This window comes from Protopterus annectens, chromosome 1.part2 (genome assembly GCF_019279795.1).
Source record: "Protopterus annectens isolate FY-2018-M chromosome 1.part2, PAN1.0, whole genome shotgun sequence".
NCBI lineage: Eukaryota > Metazoa > Chordata > Ceratodontiformes > Protopteridae > Protopterus > Protopterus annectens.
Genome location: NC_056727.1, coordinates 870949072 through 870955893, shown reverse-complemented (window position 1 = coordinate 870955893; position 6822 = coordinate 870949072).

Here is a 6822-nt window from a genome sequence, read left to right as displayed (position 1 = left end):
ATATATAGACATATGTAGGGAGAGAGAGCGATAGGCATACATATGCATGCACATGCTTGGGGTGTATTTTGTGTACATATAAAATAAAATTGAGCTTGAGAAACACTTTCTCAAGATTCAGTAAAAAAGTGATTATAAAGAAATAATTATACTTACACTGAAATTCTGCTGCACTGCATTTAGTAACAGGAACACCTGCAGGAAAAGTGTTATTGCACATTTTACAGTTCAGCATACTGCCCCACCTTTGGGAGCATAAGGTGCATAAATTTAGAAATTGTATGTAACTGCCTTGTGTTATATCTGTTATTATGCCTTTGGTTGGGTGCAACTTTACAGGTTGGTAATAAAGTAGCAATTGCATACAAAGCTGATATAAGAAAGTAAAATCTGACTGGAACATCCAAGTTTAAAATCTATGAAAATCCTGATCAAAGGGATGCAGTGCTGGAGATCATTTGCATCGGCACCTAGTAAGTGTATTATATATCTAAATTGTTCTGTAGTTATAAAACTGCTCTGGGACTGGGTGATTTGCTTTTATACTGGAATTAGGTGCTTGACTGAGAATGGAACTACTGAGTTTATAGGATTTGTAAGAAAGCAATTTAAGTAGAGAAGTCAATTCAGGTTGAATCTATGTGATTGCATCAACTGTTTAGCTGTAAATTTACTGGGAATTAAGAAAAGCAAATGGGCTGTAATCACTGACAAATGCATCACTGCATCTTAACTAACACACTGAAGTTTTGTTGAAGCACAAAGTACCATGTTTCTTTAGTTGCCATATACTGACAGCTCTCAGCAACCCATGAAATGAAAAACATTTTGTACTCTATACCATCAAAATGTAAGCTGCTGTCAGAGAGCTTTGACATGAACTTTGCCAAAAGCATTTTCAAATGTTCACATTGTACAGCAATTAGATGTTCATCAATATAGCAAATGGCTGGTTCTTTACATTATAGTCCACCACATAAAAATCACATTGTCTTTTCTGTGTTTCGCCTTGAATTTTAAGGCATTTAGGTAAACTGTAATGAAGCAGCATTGCACTCATTATGCATTTAGATATTTGTGTATGCACTTGTGTACTATAAGAACTTCCATAATAAAGATAGACTTCTGAACTATTTCATCTTCGTATGTAGCATAGAATGCGACTTAGCAGATGACACACAAGCATAAGTGGCAGAAATACTAAGCAGATCTTTAGACCATTTAGTCATAAGGAAAAAGCAAGACAAAACAATTGTGCTACAAAGGAGAATACCGTTTTTAATTATGACTTGTCTAGCAGCCAGAGAATGCGCCATTGTTAGAGGTTAAATGTGCAGCATATCTGAATCATGTCTGTAAAACCATGGAAACCTGCTCACTCATAAGGTACTTGAAGTCAGAGATGACATGCAAAGAGAAGCTCTTAAAGATGCAAAGGAAGGAAATAAAAAGCAGTATGCAAAATAGCTAAAAGGATGTTTTCCATAGCAAATTTGTAGCTTGTCATTTTGCACTTCTCATACTTTATTTGTATTAGTTTAATGAAAGGAGATTGAGGTTTGATGAAAGGAGACTGAGGTTTGTTTATGATGTATATAAATGGTATGTGAATATGGTTGTGTCTTTGTGCATGCCTGTGTGTGCGCTAATGTGTGCATGTGTGTAGCAAAAACTTATCCTTTTATGCATTGTGGTAATGTTCTTTTATACCATCTGTTATGCCAATGACAGCATCATTGCTTTAAGCATAACTTTATTAACTATATAACAATTGATTATGATACATGTCAGGCAATGGCAATAATGAAAGATAAAAGTCCATTTTAAACAAAAATAATCATCTGAAATATTATGTACTGTACTGATATTTATATGTATTTAATGATTTAATATGCTTATTTGCTATTTTTTATTCATGTGCTTACCAAATATACCTACTATGTACAAGTCTCTTTCCATAGGTGATGTAGGAACACTGCCTGTTTAAGTGACTTCATGGAGTAGCACAGCTGGCAAAAGGAGGCTGAGGAAGTAATATCTAGGTGTATAGGATGAAGACCATCAGAAGCTCATACTTCATCCCTGTGCTAAACTGGAAAACTTAATACCTCTTTTTTCTGTCTTTGATTATGTCTGATAAAAGAGAAACATTGTTTGCAATATTTTTAATGTTTTATTTCTAGTTATGTGTTTATTCATTTATTTATTTTGCTTATCTTTTGTTTTGAGCTGTTTCCTTTTTATTCTAAATGTGAGTAAATAGAACATATTAAGTATGACAAGAAGAGCTGTTTTACTTGTTTAGTATCAAAGTTTTTTTACATTTAAGTTTACATTAACTCAGTCCTACAGACAGATGCTGTGCAACCTGTGTAATCTGTCAGCTAACAAGGCATCTCAAACCTCATGAGGTAACTTGAATCTCAGTAACATTGTGCTTTTTAAACATGTGTACAATTTTCTAGGTAGCACAGGCTCAAAATATTAACAAGAAGAAACTATTTGGTATCAACTCCAAAGACAGAAAGATATAATGTAAGTAATAATGCTTCTACCCAGGGAGCTAAGAAGGTGAGAACCCAGTAAGCAATGGTGAATGGGTATCAGGAGTAATCATGTAGTGGCAGCAGGTCAGAAACACTATCTCCTTAGGAGGAGGCATGACATGCTTCACCTACCTATCTATCTATATACATACAAAAAAGTCAAGCACAGGCAATAATGTCATTCTAGCCTGCCAATACGTCAGAACAATCATCCCATAATGTCGCCCAACTGTTCTTAAAACTAGTGTTTACTTTACTATAATTTGGTAGTCTATTCAATGAGCTACTCTCTCAGACAACCAATTTGATAGTCTCCTCAGACATCAGCTACTCTTTTAGTGACACAATTAGTAAATCTATCATTTCTATATAGTCTCCCATTCAAGTTGTCCAATTCTTCTGCACTATTTTTTTGTAACTCTAAGAGTATTCCCAAGGGCAGTTGTCCCTAAATGCCCTAAACACCTGAATAAGTCCTCCCCTTAAATTTCTCTTTGAGACCCAGTACAAGTTCAGGTATCTTAATCTTCCCTAATAATGTTAAAACATTCCCATACATAAATGCTCTTGTTGTATTTCATGATATGCTTTTTTCCAGTTTAGTCATGCTAGTTTTCTTACCATTACTCCATACTACTTTGGATCCAATAAAACTTACATCAATTATTTAATCATTTCTGATTTCCTATACCTTATAAATATTTTATACAGCCTATAGTTTTATAATCATCACTAACAAATTGGTTGTGATCATAAAAAGTCAACACTGGATCAATCACTATATCCAGAACTTTCTGTCAGATAGGTAACTGAAGCAGACAATTGGCCGTTAATACAACAGCAAATCCAAAAACACAAAAAAATGGCTTGAAGAACTTTTAAGGGATTAATACTTTAATAATGCAAGCTCAGCTTTCACACAATAAGGGCTTCATCAAGCAATAATCACATTAGCAAATTCATTTATATAAAACCATGCAGTTACATGATCACTCTTCAACCAATAAAAAAGTAATGCATCACTCCCCTGCATTTTAATATGGACTTATTTGACACAATATCATTCAAACCTGGTTTTAAATTTGCCATAAACATTGTTATCCATCTGTATTCCTCTTTTTCCATTAAAGTTTTTCTATTACCGCCTCTCAATAGTTTCATTACATCTAAAACAGCAAATTTAAAACCACGTGCATTACCTTTCTTTGTAATGTGCTTATATAATGCATCTGTCTCATTCTGTCATCTTATGTCTGATAGATGTCGATATTGCATTCTTTTTTCTGTTGTCTTTCCTATATAAAAAGGAGGACAAGCATCGCACAATGCAATGGTAATGCATATGTGGGAAGATGAATATATTTTAAATGTTGATAATCAGTACAGAGCAAAGATATTATAGTATAAATGACTTGTGTTAACATTTTATGTTAGGGAAGTGGATAACACAAAATTGTGTGCTTTTGTAGAATACTGTATCTCACACGGTTTACCTTTACATGTGCGCATTGCACACGGGCAACCGTCAAATGTTTGAAAGACAGTTTTCAAGTTCTGAAAACTTCGAACCGAAGAAGGTTCGAATGTGCAATGAGCGAATGCACAGTGAGAGTCGCTCATTGCACATTCGACATTTAGGGGCAAAGTGCACTATAGTGGGGAGTTGTAAATGGTTCCATTCCCCGCTGTAGTGCAATCTCGGAGTTAGAATAATAAAGAAGGGGGGGTGTGCAGGGGGGCTTGCCCCCCTGCATTAAACAGCATATACTTTTGTTGTCGACATTCATGTTCAAAAAACAGCGAATTGGCTGTTCAATTGGCTGCTTTTCGAACATTAGAAACTGTCGCTTTTTCCAGTTTCATTTTTACGATGCAAGGATATGACTACTCGCACAAGTGTGATTCGAGATTTTAAAGGTAAACCATCTCACACAGATGGTTACAAAGTGATATCCTCTGACACATCAGTAGAATTTCTGGATAGAAAATTGCTTAAATCTTCTGATGGTAGATTAAATACTGCAATTTTTAAGAAATTCGTTAAAAAGAATATGTGTTAATTCTGAAGCAGTATGTATTCAGGTTTTATGTTTAAGATTGTTGTGAAGTGTCAAATAGTACAGGTCAGTAGATTGAACACCACAGCTGAACTGTTTCATATGCATCTAGAGAACATGGAGAGGGGTATTCTAAATAGGGTTACTCTGAAAAGGAAATTCAATATGGAAAGGAGGCTGCTGTATGTATAGGGGAAGGAGAGATAGAGCATTTTTTTTTAGACAGAAACATACAGTTTAATGTAGCTAGGATGTCAAGCTCATGAATGAGATATGTAATAACTTAAAACAGTATGACTACTAGGAAATAAGGCAAAATAAAAAAACACACTGATATATTCTATCACGTATTCCAGGAATGAGACCATTGTTTAGTTACAGAAAAAATAAATCATTAAAACAATTTTTATGCTACAAGGGGCTGAAAAATATAATAGAATGGAGATCAAGTCAAAGAAAGGAGACCCACTCATTTTATAAATGTGAATTCTGTACATACACACACACACACACACACACACACACACACACACACACACACACACACACACACACACACACACACACACACACACACACACACACACGCGTGCACACACACATATACACACACACACACACTCACGCACACACACAAGCACACACACAAACACACACACACAAACACACACACACAAACACACACACACACACACACACACACACACATACACGCATACACATACACGCACACACACATACACAAACACACACACACACACTGGATATAAAAATGTACACACCCCTGTCAAAATGCCAGGTTTTGTGATATAAAAAATGGGACCAAAATAATTCATTTCAAAACTTTTCCCACCTTTAATGGACCTAGAACCTGCACAATTCAATTGAAAAACAAACAAATTTGTTAGGGGAAAAAATATAAAGAATGAAACACATATAATACGTTGGTTGCTTAAGTGTGCACACCCTTAAACTAATACTTTGCTGTGTGTGCACACCCTTAAACTAATACTTTGTTCAAGCACCTTTTGATTTAATTACAGCATTCAGTCTTCTTGGGTAGTTGCCTGTCAGCATGGTACATCTTTACTTGTCAATATTTGCCCACTCTTTCTTGCAAAAGTGCTCCAAATCTGTCAGATTCCGAGGGCATCTCTTGTGCACAGCCCTCTTCAAGTCACACCACAGATTTTCAATTGGATTTAGGTCTGGGCTCTGGCTGGGTAATTCAAAAACTTTACTTTTCTTCTGGTGAAGCCATTCTTTTGTTGATCTGGATATATGCTTGGGGTCATTGTTGTGTTGAAAGGTGAAATTCTTCTTCGCCTTCAGCTTTCTAGCAGACGGCTGAAGGTTTTGGGCCAAAAGTGATTGGTATTTGGAACTGTTCATAATTCCCTCCACCTTCACTAAAGCCCTAGTTCCAGGTGAAGAAAAGCAACCCCAAAGCATGATACTACCACCACTATGCTTCACCATGAGGATGGTGTTCTTTTGGTGATGTGAAGTGTTGTTTTTGCACCAAACATACCTTTTGGAACTGTGGCTAAAAAGTTCGGCCTTGGTCTCATCAGACCATAACACATTTTCTCATATGATTTTGAGACATGATATATTGTTTTGCAAATTCTAGCTAGGCTTGGATGTTTTTCTGTGTAAGAAAAGGCTCCCGCCTTGCAACCCTACCCCATAGTCCAGACATATGGAGAATAATGGAGACTGATGTCACATGTAGTACACAACCAGTACTTGCCAAAATTCCTGCAGCTCCTTCAGCTTTGCTGTATATCTCTTGGGAGCCTCCTTGACCAGTTTTCATCGTCTTTTCATCAATTGTGGAGGGACGTCCAGTTCTTTGCAACATCAGTTTTGTCCCATATTTTCTCCACTTTTTGATGACTGTCTTCAGTGTGTTCCATGGTATATCTAATGCTGTGGAAATGTTTTTGTACCCTTCTCTGGACTGATATCTTTCAACAATGAGATCCCTTTGATGCTTTGTAAGCTCTCTGTGAACCGTGGCTTTTGCTGTAGTAGGCAACTGAGTAAATGTCAGGAAAATCCTACTAGGACAGCTGAACTTTATTTGGGGTTAATCAGAGTCTCTTTAGTTGATGGCAGGTGTGTAAACAAGAAGACTGAATGCTGTAATTAAATCAAAAGGCGATTCAACAAAGTATTAGTTTAAGGGTGTGCACACACAACAAAGTATTAGTTTA